General features: G+C 35.5%; 1 protein-coding gene across 2 annotated transcripts in view; it reads left to right on the top strand.

The window, feature by feature from the left end:
• The window catches only part of FMRFaR (FMRFamide Receptor), a 609,096-nt gene that overhangs the window by 482,468 nt on the left and 102,193 nt on the right, over nt 1–24,435 (top strand). The window lies entirely within an intron of this gene.

Raw genomic sequence — 24,435 nt, forward strand, 5'->3', positions numbered from 1 at the left:
TTTAGGGGGGGCCGGCCCCCCCTAGCCCCCCGTGGATACGGGCCTGACTATCACCACCAGTGTTGCTAACAACCTCTGAAGAAAGTAGGCTATATGGCCTTCAGAAATGAGCTTTTTCACGCAAGAAATGGCTAGATTTTGAACTGCTAACCTATAATCCACATTGTAGATTTTTAAACCCCCTTTTTGTGTGTGGGGTTATAAGTGAGCTATAGTAAAATTTGAAATGTTAGAGGTCATTCGCTGAAGATTAACAAGTAACATATATGATTTTAAATTACAATAAAATCCATCAAAAACTCATCTGATTTGTGAAAATTGACAGCCATATTATCAGTATTGGTGAATTGATTATCGATGATGACGCAGCTGTCCGAGACACAGAAACTGGATGAACCATAGTTGGACTGTGGATTGGTTATGTTTGTGTAGACAGCCATTATCCCAATTTTTTTTGTAGTACTTCTTTCGGTAGGTCATAGTCCTTACAAACACTTCTTATTTCTCCGTACACTACATGAATCATCATGATTGCATTGAGAGTTTTCAAGCATTGAGAAAAAATGAAATCTTTAAGTTTTACGTCCCACGCTTATGCCGATTAGACTAAAGGAGACGGTGATTATGAGAAATGAATGAAATGGTGGAATGAAGAAAGTGGGAGGAAACGGGAGAACCCCGAGAAAACCCACGAGCACGGTGTTTGTCCACCACAAAGTCCACACGGCGCAAGCTGGGATCGAAGCAGGGACCCCAAGCACCGGAGGTGAACGCTCTACCACTGAGCCACCGCGCCTTCTCAAGATTTGAGATATCCTATTTGTTTTTTTTTAATAAACAAACACAATCTCTGTGGCTTGAAGAACCGAACAGTTTATTAAATTTGTATTAGAAAACTTTCATTCTTGCAATAAAATGTGAAAACTAAAATAATTAATAAGTACCAAACGGGGCCGTTATGAGAGCGATATTAAAAGGCTTTTTGAGTCGAAAAGTATTGTTAAGTAGTTGTAAATATGTGGATGGAGAGAAAGAAGAATGAAAAACAAGTGTTTGTTGGATAATAAAACAGCCTAGGCCTTATGCAGAGTCATTCTGACGCATGATAAGAGCAATACTAAAGAGTTGGACTAACATATGTTTCCTGCAAATAGTTAGGCCTTTAGTATGACGCTAATCATACGTCAAAGCAACTCTGCATAGGGCCTCCTCTGTCTAGAGAAATCAATTAATATGATAATGTATAATGACAATAGGTTAATTTTTTAAAAAAATACACTTAAGTTTCAAAGAAAAAGTATTTTTAGAGTTAATTTAATGGCTAATAAAAAAGCAAAAATGGCGAAAGAATTTCATAAAATGTGCTATATTTAAGGCTATAAGCATTTTGTAGATTTGTATGGCTAAATGCCTCTCCAAATAGGCTAGATTTAGCCAAAAATAGGCTAAATTGGCTTCACTAGCTAAATGCCTCTCCAAATAGGCTAGATGTAGCCAGAAATAGACTAAATTGACATCACTGGCTAAATGCCTCTCCAAATAGGCTAGATGTAGCCAGAAATAGGCTAAATTGGCATCACTGGCTAAATGCCTCTCCAAATAGGCTAGATTTAGCCAAAAATAGGCTAAATTGGCACCACTGCTCACCGTGGCTACGAGAACTTAACGCGGATTTCATTGAAAATGGTATAGAAAACTTTATCTTCCGTTGTGATAAGCGGTTGAACAAAAACTTTGATTATATCGAGGACTATTGTTGAGTGCTCTCTATCATCAAGTGTAGGGCCAGATTAAGGGAGGGGCTTAGGGGGGACTATAGCCCTGGGCCTCCAGGTGAACAGGGGCTTCCACTCTGATCGAAATCTCAACTGGTTATCTAAAAAGAATCATGAAGATACAATCATCATCATCAAATAAAAATATGACCAAAAATATGAAACATATTCCCTTAACTTTCCTACTGTAGTTTCACAGAAATGTATTAGCAGGGGTCACATATTTTTTCTAGCTCAGGTCCTCCAGATAGGTTAATCCAGCCCTGATTAGGTGTGTTATCTTCCAGAATCTTTGTCTCACACATAAGCCATAATAGACTTTGTAACCTTTTCATCGATCATCCGACTTAGTTTTCCCGTTTCATCGACAATTACACATAAAAATTTATTTTACCCGTATCATTTGGTTGAACTCAATATTAATCTATGTATGCCCTCACTTTTCACCATTTGTTTTTCATTAAACGTTAATATGTTATTACAGAATGAATGAAACAATAGAGTTTACGTATTTTGCCGACATCTCTTTCCAAGTTCTTCCTTTACTTCAAACAATTTATTTAAAGTTTGCTCTATAATCGAACAACTGATTAACGCCCCAACTTCTTAAGTGAGACAACGAGAACACTTTCCAATTGTTTATAATGAGAGGATGTCGGCTCAAAACTTTAGCACAACGTTTCTTTCTCTCTGTATTAACTTTTCGCAAACTTCCTCGATGGATATCCCTCGTCCTGGCCAAAGTTTTCCCAGTTCCTAAACAAGATCCAATCATGTGGTTACATCTGGTCATTTATCCAATGAACCGCATGGAGTGGTGTACATGCACGTCTTGGGCGGAGGGGGGGGGGCGGAGAGATGAAAACAAAAAAAAAGATCGAAGAGTTGGAGAGAAAATTAGTTTAACAAAGTTTTGTCACTGACAACCAAAAGTTTAACGGCAACATCTAGTTAAATCTCATTGGCATTGTTACATCCTCTTTTCTTCTTTTTCTTCTTTTGTCTTTCTTTCTTTCACTTGTTTTAATCGATATTCCTTTTTTTAGTTTTAAAGTGTATCATCATATGTCTGCGAGGTATGGCAATGATTTTCTGGAAGGCATACGGTGACAACCATTCGAAGTGGAACATGTTCTGACATGTTCGAACTTGCACTAGATTGAAACAGACAAGGTGACTCAGTCCATGCAGAGGTGAAGCACTTAAGCCTGTTCTCACATTTACGAATTTGCACTGGATTAACGGAGACCAGTTAAGCCAACCACTATGATAGGCTTGCCAATCATACGATAATGTAAGCCTTAATGCTGTATGCAATTCGCTATATAAGCCTTAAGAGTCTTCATCCCGGCGAAATTAAAATACCGCTAATTTTACAGTAATTATGTGATATCTTCAAAAAGATAAAAGATAATCGAAACGTAGAAACGAGCGCGCTAGACAATATTATTTTGCATGAGGTACCGTTATCATGAGTCACCTAGTAGCTTTCCGTTTGCAGCCATTTTGAAAATCGGTATTTATTTTCGCGTTTCTAAAAAGCTGAAAACGGAAATCCGCTAGGTGACTTGTGATAACGGTACCTCACGCAAAATAATATTGTCTAGGGTGCTCTTGTTCCATATTTCAATTATCTTTTATCTATTTGAAGATATCACATAATTACTGTAAAATTAGCCATATATCATCATATGTCTGCGAGGTATGGCAATGATTTTCTGGAAGGCATACGGTGACAGCCATTCGAAGTGGAACATGTTCTGACATGTTCGAACTTGCACTAGATTGAAACGAACAAGGTGACTCAGTCCATGCAGAGGTGAAGCACTTAAGCCTGTTCTCACATTTACGAATTTGCACTGGATTAACGGAGACCAGTTAAGCCAACCACTATGTCAGGCTTGCCAATCATACGATAATTAATCGTAATATACGATAATGTCTATCCGGTGTCTGTGGTCGGAAGATGTGTCAGGAACCATGACTAATTTCCAGACTATATGCCACTTCATCAATAGTTACTCGCCTGTCTAACAGAACTATGTCACGTGTACGCTCAATGTTGTCATCATTTGTTTCTGTAGATGGTTGTCCGGCTCCTTCCTCGTGCGTAACACTTGTGCGACATTTTAAAAATTTTTAATCCATTCGTAGACACTCCGTTACGGCAAGACACTGTTTCCATATTGTGCAGGAAGTCTTTGATGGATTGCAACCCCTGATACACCTTCATACCAGAAGAATCGGATCACTGCTCGTTGTTCCTCTTTGGTGCAAACTTTTTTTATTTAACGGCCATGATCTATCTGTAAGAAAAGGAAAACAAATGGAGAAATTAAGATCAAACTTTTATACCCATGACCACAATAGCATAACAATAAAACAAACGAGGACAGAACTCAGTATGAGCAATGCAAGAAAAGTTGTGTCAAAATTACGGATAATTTTATACTCACCCTCGTATATGTAAAAAGAACAGTGCTGGGTAGCAAAGTACAAAGTACAATGTAGTCCTCTTTTTCCTTACGGTGATACCATACTCCTAACAATGACTCAGAAAATTTCAACAGTTATGAACACCCTACTGTAGTAGAAAATCATATGCTTCCAGTGTACAATACTAATACTGTACCGGTAGTAGCTCATGTGGTTTACGATCCCCTTTAAGCTGTAGGACCACGTTTTATATAGCTTCACTGCTGAAAGCTACGCTAAACTTAAAACAACCAACCAATTATCACAGCTAATGAAAATTTTTAAGCCAATCAGGTAATAATGGGCAACGAAGTGGAAATTTTGCAACATCGTATATACGCATTCACAAATTCACCAAAAGGAAATGTATTTGATAAATGAAAGAAAATGCTAAAATACATGCAGAACAACTACTCCAGAAGTTTAAAGCGGAGTCAGACGATGATAACAGTTTGGTTGGTCACGACTTTGTTTACCTGCTTACTTATCTTGTTTTTAATTTCTTATCTGTCCTTCCGCGTAGTTAATCTCTTTTAATGCTTTAATCAAGGTTTAAGCGGTTCTGTCATTGGACAGAATTGGTAATTGAGGAAACAGGGAAACAGGTGTAGATAATATTAATGACCCACACAGATTGTGAAACACGCTTTCAAAGAGCGTCGTCACTACTGAAATTCCATGCAAATATGATCAACAGATATTCTGTGACTATCCCACTCGTATTCACACATAAATGAAACGTAATACTGTTATTGACTAAGGGTTTCAATAGCAGGAGGCCTATTGTCAGAGTGGTTCCTCATTCCAGCTCTACGTCAGATACTTACTGTATGTAGAACTCGGATATTTCTAGAGACAAAGACGATATTAGCCATTATAACGATATTAGTATAAACCATTAAACTGTAACGTATAGGAACCACTATCTAAAATGTATGCATTATTAACTTATTCTTACACGTTACATTTAGCCCATAGTTCGTGTAGATTTTAAAATATGTCAACACGATTAAATTACTCTAAATCAGACACGTCCCTTATATCGCTATTACTTTTTTATTATTCTTTACAATAACTCATATTAATAATAATGTTCTTTTTCGGTCGTCATAGCAACCTTTAAACAACTATTTACTGTTACGGAACTAGGAATACAGTTTATACCAAGGATGTAATAAATAGAGGATCTGACCATATGTATCGTCATCCTATTAAATTGATGAAGCCAAAAAAAAAAAAAAAAAAAAAAACCGAGCATCGGCCCGTCTGATTGGCTACTCTCGTTTCCACCATCGTCTGATTGGCTACTTTCGTTTCCGCCATGATTCTTGGCTCAAAACATTGCGATCCTATTGGGCGGAGTGGGCAGAGTAGGGGTGGCGAAACTGTGACGTATGGCTTCAAGATTTTGTTGTAAGGGCAGATCCTCTATTTTATAGGATCCTTGGTTTATACATTTAAAACCAACATAGATTTTCAGCTACTACGATTAAATCTTATTTCTTTATATTTTAGAATCAACAACATATTATCTCTTTTCTTCTTCTTTTTCTACTCAACAGATTGTCTACTTTTACGCACCGTTGCCCAAAATCGAGATACGAAAATGGAAGTAATTTATTGCATATATATACAATATCGTTGCAAAACTATTTTAACAGAAATGTTGTATTTTATTGACTCAACAATTCCAAGGTTTCTTTCATGATTTCAAAGAATGGGGAATCTAAAGGATATTCTGCAAGATGGCCACAATGGAAAAAAAGCAAACTCTTTAATAGTAACTTCACTCAAATACGTAACTTCACTTCCCACAAATAAGTAACTATATTTTTTTAAAGGAAAAATCAAATGAAATATTTCAGTTTCACATCCCACAAATAGGCCTATACCCTGTGGCTAGCAGGGATGGTTGAGTAATGATAGTGAATGATTTTAAAATAATTAGCGGAATGAAGACGTGTGAAAAAACGGGAGAACTCCGAGAAAACCCACAGACGCAACATTGTCTACCACAAACTCAAATGGGTTGCGTCGAACTAGGAACTCTTGCTTTAGAAAAGAACGCTCTACCACTCCGATATTGTGACCCTGATTATTGTTAAGAAAATGTTGAAATAACATACTGTATAAACGTATATATCCGTTTGAAGCTATGAAACTATAGTATTTACAACCACATTTACATCTTTTTTGTTCTTGTGCCATGCAAAATGAGGTAACGTGTTTCGACAGTTTCTCCATCAATTTCTCTGCACAATTCCCACTTATCCACAGTTGCATAGAATGCATTTCACCAAATATATGCAGTTGGTGCGATTAGTGATACTGTGTGACAATGCATTGGTGGAACTAATATATTTTGCTAGGAGGAGACATGACTCCTTATTTATAAGAATTGGAAGTGCCTTTCAATGACCCATGGTCCAGCGGTATCCTGCGAGGCAGCAACGTTCTTAGGGAGCATGGCCAACCCTGAATTTCCTGTACTTAGTTCTATGACTCGAAGTAAGATCTGTTATAGACTTGTATTTTAACAAATCTCTATGCAAAATCTAATTAAGTAAGGTAAGGTGACCGTGCTGCCATGTCCTATTCCCTAACATCTGGTAGCAACACAGGACGACCTGCGGAAGATAATACTGATGGTCAACTCAAGCAAAAACAAATGAACCATTTAGTTGGGGTTTGCAAGTCTTCCTCACACCTGGTGAGAACTCTGAAACAAAAGCCCAATTTTCTAGTTAACGAAACACAACAGGTATCCTATATTACGTAGTTTTTTGTCTCCTATTTCTCCTGCCGATGGATAGCACGTAAAACCACTCAAAACTGGTCAGCATGGTCACTGGACTTAGACCCATTGTATTTCTTAGGATTGGGATTTCTGTGTTATACTAGGCAACACACTATACAAGACTTTCAACTGGAGCTAATTCAGAAGCCTAGGGGAAAGATACCTTTGACTAGACCTAATCGAGTTATTAGGAGAAATAAACCTTTGGCTAGACCTAATCAGGAAACTAGGAGAATGAAACCTTTGTATAGATTTTATCGAAAATCTTACTTGAAAGATCTTTGGGTAGAGCTAATCAGAAGGGCTAGGGAATAGAGACCTTTACCTAGACTTAATTTGGATGACTAGGGAAAAAAAGACCTTTAGCTATACCTTATCATTAATCCTATGGGAAAATACCTTAAACTAAATCATATCGGGAAGCCTACAGGGGAAAGACCATCAGCCGAAGCTAATCCAGAAGCCTAGGGGAAAGACCTAAACTTAATAGGGTTGCTACGCCAAATAGACTTTTGGCTAGACCTTGTCGAGTTACTAGAGGAAATAGTCCTTTGGTTAGACCTAATCAGGTAGCTAAGCGAAATAGACCTTTTGACTAGACCTTATCAAGCTACTAGGGAAATAGACCTTTGGTTAGATCTTATCAGGTAGCAACGGGAAATAGACTTCTGGCTAGACCTTATCGGGCTACTAGGGAATATATACCTTTGACTAGCCTAATCGGGAAGCCTAGGGAAAAGAGATCTTTGGCTCAACTTAATCAAGAAACCTAGGAGAAAGGAAACATTGTATGGACCTTATCAAACATGTTATGTGAAAGATACTTTTGGGTAGACCTAATGGAGAAACCAAATGGAAAGAATTCTTTGTCTGAGCCTTAGGTGGAACACCCTGTATAATCTTGAAAATAAAACTGAAATGAAATCGTTGTGTTTAATGTACCGTGGTTATGCCCGTTAGGCTGAGAGAGAAAGTTGATTAAGGCAAGTGAATAATGGTAGAAGAATTGGTGGAATGAGAATTTGGGAGGAAACAAGGGTATCCGAGAAATACGATAGTGTCCACTACAAACTTACTTGATCGGGAATCGAACCAGAAACCCCATACATGAAAGGTCGGCGCTCTACCACTGATCCACCTTGCCCCCAAAACCAATAACTAGGTGAAAGGCTAATGTAAAGTAGAATATTAAGGAAGTGGATAGTCTTGCTACAGAGTAAAAGCCAATGAAAAAGTTGCGTTTCTGCGGCGATAAACCTTCGGATTTATTAAGCCAAACAGTTAGTTAATTCCATATAGAGATTACATATCAAAGTTTCAAATGGACATAGATTTGATAAACAAATTCTTAGAATGAGCCCGTTTCGCATTTGCTTCATTTCTCATGATTTCCCCTAAATTGCATTGTAGCGCAGATGACTTTTTGAAAATCAAAATGAATTTGGTTGGGTGTGGTAATAAGTGATTTTTAATAGACTAAAAAAGCAACAGTCATTTTGTTTAGATGGCAACATTGTTGGCCAGCTGGAATAAACACAGGAGTTCTTTGCCAGGAGAGGTATTCAAAGCTCAATTTCAAAATAGAGCATTATTCTGTTCCAACTCTCTAGGTATGAATTGCCAAAAATTATGTTTTTTTTTTTTTTTTTTTTAAATCTACAATTTCTCTTTTTTTCTCTCTCTGCGCCTTGTTCCAAAGCATTTAATCAATTTTTAAAAGATCAACGAAGCGCTATTTGGCTCCGGTCGTAACGAAACAGATTCTGTTCTAAAGAGGGTATACAATATATATAGAAATGCTAGTCGAAGGACAATCTCATCAAAGCACGGAATGAAACAAGTCGAAAAGAAGGTGGAAAAATGAATGAGTTTTAAATATTTGCGTAGTTGTGTATCATTTGAGTTAGCTCTATATAATCTGTGACAACAGAAAGAAGTAATGCTTATGTTCCCCCTCGTCCATCATTGATTTATAGTAAAGTTTTATTATAAGTCTACGATACAGTCGCTTAACATTTAACAGATTAACATTTACCTTAATATATGATGGGTTAACGTTTAATTTCAATTAACGGTTAACTTCAAAATAACGTTTAACATGTTAACGTTAACCTCGAATTAACGTTTAACATCAATTAAAGTTTAACAGGTTAACGTTTAACCTTAAATTTATATTTAAGAGGTTAACGTTTAACCTCAAATTAACGTTTAATATCAAATTACAGTTTAACAGGTCCATGTTTAACCGGAAATTAATGTTTAACTTTTTATGTTAACCGTAAATTGAAGTTTAATATCGATCCATATTTATCAAGGTAACCTTAACCTTATATAATGTTTAACTTCAAAATAACGTTTAATAGGTTAACGTTTTACCTTAAATTAATGTCTAGTAGATTTACGTTTATCAAGTAATTTTCGACCTAAAACTGAACTTTAACATTATTTAACTTTTATCAGGTTACACTTTAACCTGATATTAATGCTTAATCTCATGTTAACGTTTAACAGGTTTAATCTTTAACTGTAATTAATATTTAACCTCAAAATGACGTTTAATAGGTTAATGTTAACTTCAAACTACGTTTAACATCAATTAAAGTTTAACAGGTTAACGTTTCACACTAAGTTAATGATTAATAGGTTAACGTTAAACCTCAAATTAACGTTTAACATGGTTATAATTTAACAGGTTAATGTTCAACCCCAGATTAAAATTTAACATCAATTAACGTTTACGAGGTTAATCTTTAACCTTATATTAATGTTTAACTTCAAATTAAAGTTTAGCGGGTTAACCTTTAATTTCAATTAACGTTTAACCTGAAAATAAAGTTTAACACTTTAATGTTAACCTTGAATCAACGTATAACATTAAGTTATAGTTTAACAGGTTAACATTTCACCTTAAATTAATGTTTAGTAGATTTATGTTTAACAAAGTAATTTTTGACCTTAAATTAAAATTTAACATCATTTAACGTTTATCAGGTTAAAATTTAACAGTAATTAATATTTAACCTCAAAATGATGTTTAACAGGTTATTATTAACCTCGATTTGATGTTTAACATGAATTAAATTTTAGCTGGTTAATGTCTCACCTTAAATTAATGAGAAATAGTTTAACATTTAACTTCAAATTAACGTTTAATAACAAGTTATAGTTTAAAAGGTTAAAGCGTTTAACAGGTTATAATATTTAACCTCAAATTAAAGTTGAATATTAATTATCGTTTATCAGGTTAACCTTTAACCTTATATTAAGGCTTTACTTCAAAACATCAAAATAGCGTTTAAAAGGTTTATCTTTAACTTCAAGTAAGGTTCAATGCAAAACAACGTTTAACATTTTAGTATTAAGCATGAATCAACATTTAACGTCAAATTATAGTTTAACAGGTTAATTTTCAACCTTAAAGTTTAATATCAATTAACGTTTATCAGATCAATCTTTAACCTTATATTGAAGTTTAACCTCAAATTAAAGTTTAGCAAGTTAATGTTTAACTTTAAAGTTTGACATTAATAAATATTTATCAGGTTAACCTTAAACGTTATATTAATGTTTAACCTCAAACTAACGTTCAATAGGTTAATACATAATTTCAATTAACGTTTATTCTCAAAATAACGTTTAACAGGTTAATGTTAACCTTGAATCAACATTTAACACTAAGTTACAGTTTAACATATTAATGTTTAACTTCAATTAAAGTTTAACACATCCATATTTAGCCTTAAATTAAAGCTTAACATCAATTATGATTTATCAAGTCAACAGTTAACCTTATAGAAATGCTGACCTCAAATTAACGTTTAACAGGTTAATGTTTAATCTTAAATCAACATTTGACAGCTTAATGTTTAACTTCAATTAACGTTTGACAGGTTAATGTTAACCTCGCAATCGCGTTGAACATCAATTAAAGTTTAACAGGTAAACGTGTCACCTGAAATTAATGTTTAACAGGTTAATGCTTAACCTCAAATTAACATTTACCATCAAATTATAGTTTAACAGGTTAATGTTTACTTCCAAATTAGCGATCACCTCGATTAAAATTAATGAGTAACCTTAAATTAAACTTTGACATCAATTAACGTTTAGCAGGTTATCTTGTAACTTTATGTTAAGGTTTAAGCTCAAGTTAACATTTAACAGATTAATCTTTAACTTTAATTATCATTCAACTTCTAAATGACGTTTAATTGGTTAATGTTAACCTCGATTTAATATTAAATATCAACTAAATTTTAACAGATTAATGTTAACCTTGAATCAACATTTCACATTAAGTTATACTTTAACATGTCAATGTTTAATCTCAAATTAACGTTTAATACATCAATGTTTAACCTTAAATTAAAGCTTAAAATCGATTAACATTTATCAGGTTAACTTTCAACCTTATATAATGTTTAACATGAAATTAACGTTTGACATGTTAATGTTTAATCTTAACGTTTATCACCTTTAACAGATTAACGTTTATTCCCAAATTAAGGTTTAACTGGTTAACATTCAACCATAAACTAACGTTTAACCGGTTTAACCTCCAATTAACGTTTAACAGGTTAACACTTAGTTTCAAATTATTGTTTAACATGTTAACTTTTAACCGCAAACTAACCTTTGAGAGGTCTCTTTGGCGCCTTTTTCCTAATTCTTGTTCTGAGTAACAATTAGCAAGAAAAGTTTTTGCAATAACCTGACTAGTACCAAACCCCAAGCTTTATAGTGCATATCTCGGAAACCAAAGATCAGACCAGGGAAATGTTTAACTTGGTTACTAAGCAAATCAAGGTTTACCCCCAGCCAAATTTGTAAAAAATTGTACGCGATCCACAGAACACATAGGATATACACTATTATTATGACTTTTTAAAAAAGAAAATTCAAACGGACAAAAATTAACAGAACAGCAAATATTTTATAGAGTAGATAGGGTAATAAACTTTATAAACTGACAATTCTTAAGGAGGAAATTACAAAATCTTCCTTATGTAGTTTCTAAACTCTGAGTTTCTCAAATCAATTTCGTGTCAACTTTATTCTTTCACTGTCTTTTTTTGGGAGTAATGTTCAATTTAAGATGACAACAAAAACACATACCGCGGGAACTCCTTGTGATTCACGGAAGTCAGTTTGAAAAATGAAATGAAATATTTAAGTTTTACGTCCCACGGTTATACCGGTTAGGCTAAAGGAGACGGTGATGATGAGAGATGAGTGAAATGGTGGGATGAAGAAAGTAGGAGGAAACGGGAGAACCCCGAGAAAACCCACGTCCTCCACAAAGTTCACACGGCGCGAGCTGGGATCGAACCAGGGACCCCAACCACCGGAGATGAACGCTCTACCACTGAGCCACCGCGCCCCCGACGTCAGTTTGAGAAATGTGTCTTAAACTATTCAAAAATATTTCATTTCTTTATGATGAGCGAATGATTCAAAAACACTAGTAGCGTGTTGAAATAGATTGCGCGTTTCACTCGCTTTCTATGTTATTTTATTTATTTATTTGCAATTTATAGTCTTAAAATAAATTTTCTGTGAATCTGCTTCCCCGGATTCTTTCTACGTATTTTCTGCCCACACCAATGACATGCATGTCTCTGTGTTTTTTTGTTTGGTCACAATGAAGGCAGAGTCAACAATATACGACAACAAGTTCGCGTTAAATTGCTGAAAGACACTACTAATTGAATATGCATCAATTACGTAATTTTGTTTATATAAAGATACATGGCTTTGTTGCACATATTCTTTGCTGTGTTTTATTTTGTTCTGCCATTTAGGAGTGTATTCTTATTTAAATGGAAATAGAAAATTAAGAGAAAAATGCGTATCTCACCACCGTAAAGCATTGTTTAGTGTCTTTGTTTCCTTTTTGTTTCTTTATTTCGAAACCACTTTTTAGAAAGAAAAAAGAAAACAACGTTCTGCAAGGTAACCAACTAACCATCTACTTCTCTCTTATCACAAACAACCCAAACGAATGAACAAACCTACCACATCAAAAGAACATCACATTTTTTTTCTAAAAGTAAAAAAAAAATCAACATAATTATCTTATAAAAGTAAAACAAAATCCTTTCAAAGGCCAAAATCGCCGTAATTTCCTTCTAAAAGTAAAAGTAATCGTTATAATTTCCTTCTAAAAATTAAACATATATATATATATATATATATATATTTTTTTTTTTTTTTTTTGTAAAAGTACCAAGTACCAACATTTCGTTCTTTGGACAGTCCACTTCCGATGCTGTTTAAATCCAAATTTAAATCCGCAACTTGGGGAAGGGAGTGTCGAATCCATAGTTTTCGCTGTGATGAACAGTGACACTTGCGATGTCACAAGACTTCGCTTAGAAATTAATATATGCCCTATCCAAATATTCATGTTTCAGAATCCTGCGGCGCTTCCGCAACAATTTTTATAGAAGTAGTGAGTGAGTACTTCAAATTATATGTCTAGCCAAACTCCTTCTATAAAAGTTGTTGCGTTCCCATAGTTTTGGAGCTATGAATCATTAGAGTTCGTTTTTTTTATGCTTTCGGCAGCCTATAACTCTGAGAGTAAGCATTTGTGCACCCAGGATGGTCTATACTTTTTGTTTTATCTTGGTGTCAGGAATAACCTCCCAAACGTTGTCGGTGTTGTTTTGAAATACCCTGTATAAAAGTAACGAGTTTTGTTCCGCAGATGTAAGCCAGAACTACCCTAACCTAACTTAACATACTTTTCCCCAAGCTAACCTAAAAATATCTGATGTACACCCATGTCCAAAATTCCGGCGGGAGCTCATGTGGTTCGGATTCCACGTTAATCAGTAGGTCCACGTCTCATATAGCCTCGCTGCTGAAAGGGACGCTAAACTAAAAATCAATCAATCAATCAACCATGTCCAAAATTATTCTCGTATGTCTATAAATGTGTTGTTGTAGGAATATAATTTGATAACGAATTCGCCCGGTATTTCTTATAACGTCACTATGTGTATAATCGGCAAAGACATGTATGTGGCAAATTTAATGTCAAAAGAGCAGCAAATAAGAACAATAAAAAGAAAATAAAATGTTCTTGTCCATTTAGCGACATTTTATTTTACTCATTTTAATTTTCGTATGTATAATTCTTTTCCTATGAAATTTACCACAAATATACATTTCCCGATTATACACATAGTATCAGTATTAAAAGTACCCTCTAAAATCATTATCAAATTATAATCTTACAAGAAGACAGTTATAGATATGCGACAGTCATTTTGGACATGAGTGTACATCTGCAGAGTATATCCTAAAGTAACAATGGAAAATTGTGTTGTTACCCTACTTATTTGCTGTGTAAAATTTCATTTTTGTATGAGTCAAGAAATTAGGTAAATTAAGGTTACAATCAAGGATGTTATAAAATAGAGGATCTGCCGATACGTATCTTCATCATATGAACTCAATGAAGCCAGAAAACAACCGAGCATCAGCTGAGCAGGAGCGTCTGATTGGCTACTCTCGTTTCCGCCATGATTGTTGGCTCGAAACATTGCGATCTTAGTGGCGCGGAGTGAACAGAGTAGGTGTGGCGAAGCACTGACGAATGGCTTCACGATTTTGTTGTATGGGCAGATCCTCTATTTTATAACACCCTTGGTTACAATATTTGAGGACACTGTTGAACCATTGTTAAAGCAGGTAAAGAAAAGCATGCAAAAAAAAAAAAAAATTTCAACAGAGGTAGCAATGCATGATTCTACAAATTTTCGATAGTAACAAAATTAGACAAAGTTTCTCTTATCGCACAGCAAAGAAGCAAAAACAACCACCAGCTTTCATATAATCATGCGTGAAAAACAAGATCTGTGAGGGAGTGAGATAGGCTCTTCTTACCCCCCAGGCACTTCAATTATGCGCAATATTCCTTCACGGGATACCAATTTTGTTATCCCAAACCACAGCTCACAGAATAGCAAAAGTAAATTGGTTAAATAATGGATTTCTCACTCACACAGTGGTTCAAGTCTCTGGTTTTATTGTTGGTTTAGGGATGTGTACGCCTCTACAGAAACTCGAAATGGAAGCGTTAGTACAAGCTAAAAGGAAAACCTGGCAATACTTTTGCCTTCTTTATGTTTTATACGAGGAGTGATCGAAAAGTAAGGTTACAAAGCCTGCAGTGAAACGTGTATATATTATTTCATACAACCAATACAGCCAACATACACTACGCACATTAAGTTATTTTTGACATAGTGTCCGTATCAGTTGAGGCACTTGTCGCATCGTGGGATGAGTTTGAAGATTCCCTCCTGGTAAAAATCTTATCTTTACGTGTTCAGCCACGTTGTCACGAAGTACCTGCAGACTATTGTGCACAATGTGACGAACGCTTCCGAATGACATTCCAAATTCTGTCGTCAGATGTCGTAACGTGATCCTCCTGTCGTCCTGAATCAACTCCTCCACGTAAGCTTTATTCAAATCTGTTGACGTCGTGCTGCGTCGACCACTGCGTTCCTCGTGGTTGACGTTTTCTCTATCAGCTGCAAAGTTTCGACACCATTCTGTGACATGCTGACGTGACATAACAGTCTCTCCGTAAATCTCTACCAGCTGCCGGTGAATTTCAGCCACGGTTACATGTTTCGCCCACAGAAATCAAATAATTAAGAAGATTTCTTCACGAGACTAGTTTTCAAAAAGGAGTCGCCATTTATCTTTACATACAACTAGCGCCATAAGTGGCGGGTTTCTGAAACTCTGCACAGTTGCCAACTCCATCTATTACAATTTCCGTACACTCCTCATTCCTCTATATCGGCCTTGTAACCTTAGTTTCTGAACCTTCCTCGTATTTTTTCCGTCTCTTTTAAAGTTCTTTTTAGTACTTTCTTTTCTCTTGACGATTTTTTTTCTTTTGCATGATGACATTTGCCTATTAGATGTTATTTTCATTAACCTGCTTCAACAAACAAATTTCTCAGTTCGATATGTGTGTATGTATGTATGTATGTAAGAATGTTCGGGATTATATTGAGAACTGATGGTTTTATTTCGATGCGGTGTCCATTAATCTAATGAACTATACCAAAATAAAGTTCTTACCGAAAAAATAAATTATTTCAATGACTGATAATTAATTATAACTGATTTAAAAAAAAACTGGTTCGTAATTCAACTGTGTGTAATATCTATGTTCACAGATAACTTTTTTTTAGCATAAGTATCGATTTTGATAATTTTAATTTGTGTGAAAGAAAATAAGTACCTCCCAAGTCATCCCATGTACACTCATGTCCAAAATTATTGTTGCATGTCTATAAATATGTTGTTGCAGGAATATAATTTGATAACGAATTCGCCCAGTATTTCTTACACTGTTGGTATGTGTATAAATCGGCAAAGACATGCATATGGAAAATTTCATGTCAAAAGAGCAGTAAATAAGAACAAGAAAACGAAAATAAAACTTTCTCGTTCATTTAGCAACATTTTGTTTTACTCATTCTAATTTTCGTATTTATAATTTTTTTCTATGAAACTTACCACAAATATACATTTCACGATTATACACGCAGTATCAGTATTAAAAATACCCTTCAAAATCATATCAAATTATATTCTTACAAGAAGACAGTTATAGATATGCGACAATCATTTTGGACATGAGTGTACATTTCGTCACGATTTGATGATAGTCTTTAGAGCTAGAGTAGGAAACAGCTTAACGAGTGAAGTGCTAATACCATAATTAATCGACTTCATTCTCTGTGTGTTCAAACATAGACACGCCGACTTTAATGACTCTTCTTTTGTTTGAAACAGTGTTCTTCCCTGGAGGTTCCAGATCATTTAAATCAGGATCTAATGAGAGTATTTGGAGCTAGACTGGGAAGCTTTTCAATGTCTAACAATGTTAAAGTTGGTGTAAAGGGACAAGTTTTGCCAATAGATGTCTCTACAGTCTTCGTATATCTCTCATGCATTTTTTTTTACCTTTCACGAAAATTTACAATTTCTCTTACAAATTTTAACATACAGACTTCAAATTTTTGGAGAAAGAACTTCATAACCTATCAAAGGCAACAATCCGTGCCGATTTCTTATTTAGAATTTTCTTCATTGTTGAAACAGTTATATTGTTAAAGGTTTGGATATCTGTTTGAACAAAGAAGCCATTTCAAAAATGAAGAAAATTCCAAATAAAAAATCGGCACGGATTGTTGCCTTCGATAGGTTATGAAGTTCCTTCTCCAAAAATTTAAAGCCTGTACGTTAAAATTTGTAAGAAAAATTGTAAATTTTCGTGAAAGGTAAAGAATACATGAGAGAGATACGAGGACTATAGTGACATCTATCGGCAAAACTTGTCCCTTTAAACTAACCTTAATACTGTAAATGTGTGGATGTGTTCACGCATAATTCTGTAACTCATAACCTCTTTTAAATTTTTGTTCACGCATAATTCCATAACTCATAATCTTCCTTTCAAATATTTGTTCATGCATAATTCTATAACTCATAAATCTTCCTTTTAAATATTTCTTCACGCATAATTCCGTAAACCATAAACCTGTTTAAATATTTGTTCATGCATAATTCGGTAACTCAAACTTTTTTTTTAAATATTTGTTTGTATATGTTTCGTAGATCGACCAATTTTATAGAAAGTTAGTGTTCTTTCCTCTGCTTGAATTGGAGTTTTGCGTCCCTTTCAGCACCGAGACTCAGGCCCGTATTTATATATTGTGCGCCCCTGTGCTCTAAATAATTAGCCGCCCACAAACAAAATTTGCCACCCCCCTCTCACCGAAAGCGACCTATATTAGAGCTGAATTCACAGTTTTTATGGTCGCTGAGATGAGTTTGAGCTTTACATCCCACGATTATGCCGACTAGGCTAAAGGAGACGGTGATTATGAGAAATGAATGAAGGAGGTGGGAGGAAACGGGAGAACCCCAAGAAAATCCACGCACACACCACCACAAAGTTCACTTGGCGGGAGCACGGTTTGAACCCGGGACTCCATGCACCAGAGGTGAACGCTCTACCACTGAGACGCTGTGGCCCCCGATCGTTGAGATGAATACTGACAGTTTTAATCTAAGTCAAGATTATACTCCACTCCCCAAGGAAAGGCGACATTTTAAAAGTATTCGAAAACGAAGATGCCAGTGTTTAATTTATACTTTTTGAAGTCGCTGAGTTTAACGGTATCAGTTTTCATGATGTTCAAGTTTATCCTCACCCCTAGGAGTGGGCGAGAGAGGATGACTTTTTAAAAAATAATCAGATAAGCTAGCTAATTAGTACTACTATACTTAGAGCGAATTAAACACATGAACATATTTTCTCGCACCTGCGCGGGACTTTGCATGTTGCTAGTTTTAAACATTACTTGAATGTGATTTTTTAAAAAATCCAAAATTTTGCCCCCTAAATTCTGCTGCCCTGTGTTCGAGCACAAGGTAGCACTTACCTAAATACGGGCCTGCCGAGACTATATGAGACATGAACCTATACCTTAACATGGGATCCGAACCACATGAACTCCCGAATGAGTTGTTCCTGTTTATGTCGTACATTTCCATAACATACAAATTCACAAAGAGAAAAATGTTTGTTTCAATGTTTTTTTTTCTCACAATAACAAGTACCTAAACCAACTTCGGAGCAAATTACTTCTTTTATTTGAACAGCATTCTTAGAAAGAGATCTAGGTCCTTATGCAGAGTCCTTTTGACGTCTGATCAACGCTATACTACGGGATTGACTAATGAATGGGTATCAAAATTGTATTCAGAGTCTCTGATTAGGACGTAGTATTTGTCGAGGTTAATCACATGTGACTAATTAATCTAGAGCAGAGGCTAATCTTTTACCCACGGTTTAGCGTGAGAGACAACATTTCGTATTTCATGCATTTTCATTTTTACAGACTACGCATGCGCTCATCTAATTTCTCGTAGTTGCCACATTTATTTTTTCTCAACCGATGCATTGGGTATATTTTAGTTGAACTCCAAGCTGACTCTGAATACCAAAAAGTGCACCTTACTTAGTAAGGAGCTAGTATGACACTAACTAGTCTGTGACTAACAACCGATTAACGAATTCTCTCTGAATACCGCCCCTATAGTTTAATATAAAATTATACCCACTGCGTATAGTGTTGAATGTTTCCCACCAAAAGTCGAACTTGAAAACTCGTACACCAAACAGTGACGACTCCAGGGAGGCAACGAATCAGGCGCCAATGGAGGTTAGCCCTGCCCTTCTGACTATCCACTCCGAACATGAGAGCGATATTCAAAGAGAATTCGCTAATCAAGCCTTAGTCATGTGATCAGTTAGTGTTGTATTAACTCTATACTAAGGAGTGTGCGCTTTTTGGTATTCAAAGTCAGCTTGGAAAATGAAATGAAATCTTTAAGTTTTACGTCCCACGGTTATTCCGGTTAGGCTAAAGGAGACGGTGATGATGAGTAATGAATGAAATGGTGGAATGAAGAAAGTGGGAGGAAACGGGAGAACCCCGAGAAAACCCACGCACACGGTGTTTGTCCACCACAAAGTTCACTTGGCGGGGGCTGGGATCGAACCCGGGACCCCAAGCACCAGAGGTGAACGCTCTACCACTGAGCCACCGCGGCCCCAAAAGTCAGCTTGGAGTTTAACTAATAAGTTGTTTTGAGTATGATTAACTAATATAACCCCAATATCTCAGGTGAGAAAAATAAACATGGCAACTACGGAAAACTAAATTGCGCATGCGTAATGTTTAAAAATGAAAATATATATATGAAATGCGAAATTCGAAATGTTTTCTTTGTGGATTGTCATCGCAACAATTTATAAATAGTTACCATTCGAATTCTAATTAACATATTCGTTTCTGAGAAATGTGTTTACGGGGGAGACTAACTAGAATACAATTAATATTAGCGACAATAGAAGATTATGTTGTAATTGTAAGGGAAGACAATTTATCTATCAGTTGTATGTATCTCTCAGAAAACTGGAACATTTCTGCTCGTCTCTCACTGTTCACTTTAAGAAACAATTCTACTATTGTAGAAAACTCGGCTAAATAACTGTTCCATACTTCATTCACCCGATAAGGTGAAAGGAAAGAAAGAAAGAAAGACAAATAGGTAATTAATTGACTTTGTATTCTCATAATGTAAGTTTATTCTAGCTAAACCGTGGCTAAACCAGGGTATCCTCTGTTCTAAATTAATTAGTCACGTATGATTAACTTAGTCAACTACTCCGTGCTAGTAAGAGATTCTTAATATACTTCTGATAATCATGCGTTAGTCAAACTCGTAGTGTAGCGCTAATCGTACATCAAAATGACTCTGCATAAGTCTGATTATCCCAGTCATTTTAGGTTTGAACCTTGCGAAAAATAGTCTATAGCTGAAAATTGGCAGATTTGTTCTATTGGATGTCCTGAACAACATGTCAAAAGTCTCCTAATCTCCCGTGGTCGCTTGCTGGAATTTCAGGCGGTTAAAGTCTGGAGTGCTGGAAAAGCAGAAGTTATCACTGGAATGGCTGTTACGTACAAACGGCTAAACCCACAAAGCTAAACTAGGTCTCAAATGAAAGATAAATAATAGGGCTTCAGTTTAAGCTGTGTGTTGCTTTAATTACGCACCATCCAGGGCCGCACAAACCGATAGAACCCCTCAAAAGTCGAAATGAAACGAACTCGTTTTTTCTTTGTTTGGTCATGGATGTTTTGCTATTGCAAATATCGTAAAACTATCCGAATGAATTAAGTTTCAGCAAACTTTCATCTTTGTATCGGTATCTTTGTAGTACATGTACGACTAATAGTTACGGAACTACGTGCGTTTAAGTGACGCGCGTTGCACTATTGCCCGCGTCACTATTATGTGAGTACTTGTAGGCCAGATACTTTCTATAATAATATTAAAAATAATTGTGTGGAGCTGAAAATTGGTAAATTTGCTCTATTTGATATCCTGAACAACATATCAAAGTGTCCCTTAATCTCCTGCGGTAGCTTCATGGAATTTAATGCGGCTGAACTGCTGGAACGCTGGTGAAACGCAAGGAATTGCTGGAATCGTTCTTAAATCCAAACCAATATAAGCTTCTTTAAGTAATCACTACCTTCATTTAAACATTTGTTGTATCTGTTCACAAGCTTCACAATTCCCATCAAACAAACAAACAAAAAAAAAAAAAAAAAACGCAAGCGCATTTGCACCGCGTAGCTCACTCCTCTTTCCCTAGCAATAGTCCGTACATTAGTCTGTGGCTATTTGGGAATGCGTTTTCGAAGCGTTATCCCCCTAGAGCGAACGCGACCAAGTGGCTATTTGGTAACTTTACTTTTGCCAGAGTTATAAATCATACTGTGAGCCAGTCAGGGTTTCCAGGTCTTTCATGCCAAGTCCAGGTCTATAATAGCAGAGTTCCAATACTCTGAACAAAGCATCTTCAAAGCAGCTGTTTCTTGCTAAAATCCCCTTGCCTGGCAACACGTCTTCCCCTTTTTTTCCTTCCTTTTGACATCTTTTAAACAGCAGGCGGTCTATTGTTCCGAAACGCACCAAATACGCTCGAGCTAACGTTTTCTCGGCGTTTTTATTGCTTTCGCGTTTGTGATTAGCCATCCACATTTAAATACATGGTCAGCGTATTCCAAGCATACGCATGAGCAATAAAAACGCGTTGCGATCGCTTCAAATAGCCGCCCTGTTACTCCTAGCGATTTCCACCTTTTCCCTAAGCTGAAAGAGTTTGTGGGCGGTAAATGTTTTGGAAGTGATGAAAAGTTCGAGAACGCAGTGACTATCTGGCTTAATAGACTATAGCAGAAGAGTATAACATAGAAACATGTTTTTGTTGTTGTTGTTCTCAGAATTGTTTTTATTTCAATGAATATTGTGTTGTTTTTTTTTCATTTTGCATAGCTAAACGGTCTTTATTTCCTGGATGACCCTCGTATTATTATTATTTTCAATTTTCATTACGGGCAGAAAATTAAGTCCAAGTTTTGTAAGTTACCTCTTCGTAAATATGAAATTCAATATTATGACTCGGCTTACATACTTTTTTTTTTTTCATCATTTAATCTACCCTCTCTCAGTTCTGCCAAGCTAATGTATGGTTGGTTATCTGGCTTGTCCTCAATTCCGCAAGTGCTTAGGATGCAAGCTGCGTACAGTATATATATATATATATATGTGTGTGTGTGTGTGTGTGTGTGTGTGTGTGTGTGTAAGTGTATGTGTTCTGTGTGTTCTTTCTTTTCTATCATGCGAGTGCGTACATACATGAGAAAACAAAAGTATGTTCCCATCAACATAACTTCCAAAAAAAAAAAAAGAAAAAAGAAATAGGTTGCTGACCTAAATGTGGCGATGAAACACGAAGATAAAAGTAATTGAGTGTAAGGAACAAGATAGATTTCTCTAAGAATAAAATCTAGTTTTTGTGCAACAAAAGTCTTTATTTCTGGTAGAAAATAAGCTTAAAGCTAAACTGCCCATACACCCTGCAGCTCCAAGACTTAAAGTCGGACAGTCTGTGTGGGCAGCTAATCAGCTTTCATTGATGTTGTTTTGTTCTTATTAGACCAGAGTTCGGTGTCTCTATTATTATTATTATTATTATTATTAGTAGTAGTAGTAGTAGTAGTAGTAGTAGTAGTAGTAGTAGTAGTAGTAGTAGTAGATAAAACGTTGTATATTTATACAGAGTGTTTCAAAACAACACCGACAACGTTTGGAAGGTGGTTCCTGACACTAAGATAAGATGAAAAGTATAGCCCAACCTGAGTGGACAAATGATTCTTTTCGGAACTATAGTCTGCCGAAAACATGAAAAGAAAATTTAATTTGAAGGTACATAGGTCCAAAATTATAAGACCTACGATAGTCTGATTAAGACTTCACTTAGGAACTAATATGTGCGCTAACCTAAAATACATATTTCGGAATCCTAAGGTACTCACGGAACATTTTTTATAGAAGGAGTTATGGCTACAGTCATATAATTTGAAGTACTTATTAACTTCTTCTATAAAAATTGTTTTCAAAGTACCGCAGGATTCTGAAACATGGATATTTGGATAGGGCACATACTTGTTCCTAAGTAAAGTTTTGACCGATTTACGGTAGGTCTCACAGTATTGGAGCTATGGACCTTTAAAGTTCATTTTTTTTCAGATTTTCGGCGCCTATAGCTCCGAAATGACGAATTTCTGCACCCAGGTTGGTCTTGTTCTATACTTGTTGTCTTATCTTGTGTCAAAACTCACGTCTCAAATATTATCTTTGTTATTTTGAAATACCCTGTATAAATTACTTGTAAGACCAAAGCTAGAATTTGGACCAGTAATATGGAAGAGAATTTCTAAAACTTTGATTTAAAAAAATAAATTTTTCAGTTTAAAGCCCCACAATTATGCCCTTTAGGCAAAGGGAGATTGAATGATTAAGGCAAGTGAAAGACTATGGAAAGAGCTGGTGGAATGAGAGTGTGGGAAGAAATTAGAAATCCCCGGGAAAACCCACGGACGCGATGTTGTCCAACACAAACTTAGTTGACCGGGGATAATTTCGATAAACAAGATAGAATCTGTGCACAAATGTTTTTGACTCCCATGTTTTAAAATGAAAATGAGCTACTATTCACATACCTTTGAGTAGTAGAATGGTTACTGAGAGGTTTGGAGAGCTTTTATAGTAGAAGAAACTATTTTGCCAAAGTATGCATACAAAAAAATATTAGGTAATGCATAATATTAGTGAATGCTGTTTAGGAAATATAGGTTTCCAAGTAAGCAAATCACAGCATAAGAAACAAGACGATTTTAGTTTCTCTATTCTGAAAGTGTGAATTTTTTTTAATGAAAATTTAGACCACTGTATTAAGCAAGGGAACTTTCTTATAAGACTTGACTGTTTTTAAACAATAACTATTGAAACATGTAGGCTAAAATGTAATTTTAAGAGTACTAACTTGTACTATAAATTTCAAACTGAAATAACGTATTAACTTAGAGACTTTTATGCTTGGCATCAGAGCGAAGCTCATCAGAAATTTATAATACCGTGTAGGGGATGTATTTAATGAATTTCTTAGGAAATAACAGAAATCAATTTCTTTGGTTGTTTTCGGCATCATACGACAAACTATCAGGATTCGAAATGCTTTTAATTAAAAATCTATTAAATTATAATGGTACAGTAAATCTATTAAATTATAATGGGGCGAGAGTATACCACAGCGACCCCGTACATAATATGTGTGAGGTCGACAGACCAGCCGCGAAGCGCCATCATGGTTGGTGCGAAGAATAAGAAAACTTTCAAAAATAAGCCCTGCTTTTTCTTGATTTT

Source organism: Thermobia domestica, chromosome 7 (assembly GCF_964235325.1).
Source record: "Thermobia domestica chromosome 7, izTheDome1.hap1.1, whole genome shotgun sequence".
Taxonomy (NCBI): Eukaryota; Metazoa; Arthropoda; class Insecta; order Zygentoma; family Lepismatidae; genus Thermobia; species Thermobia domestica.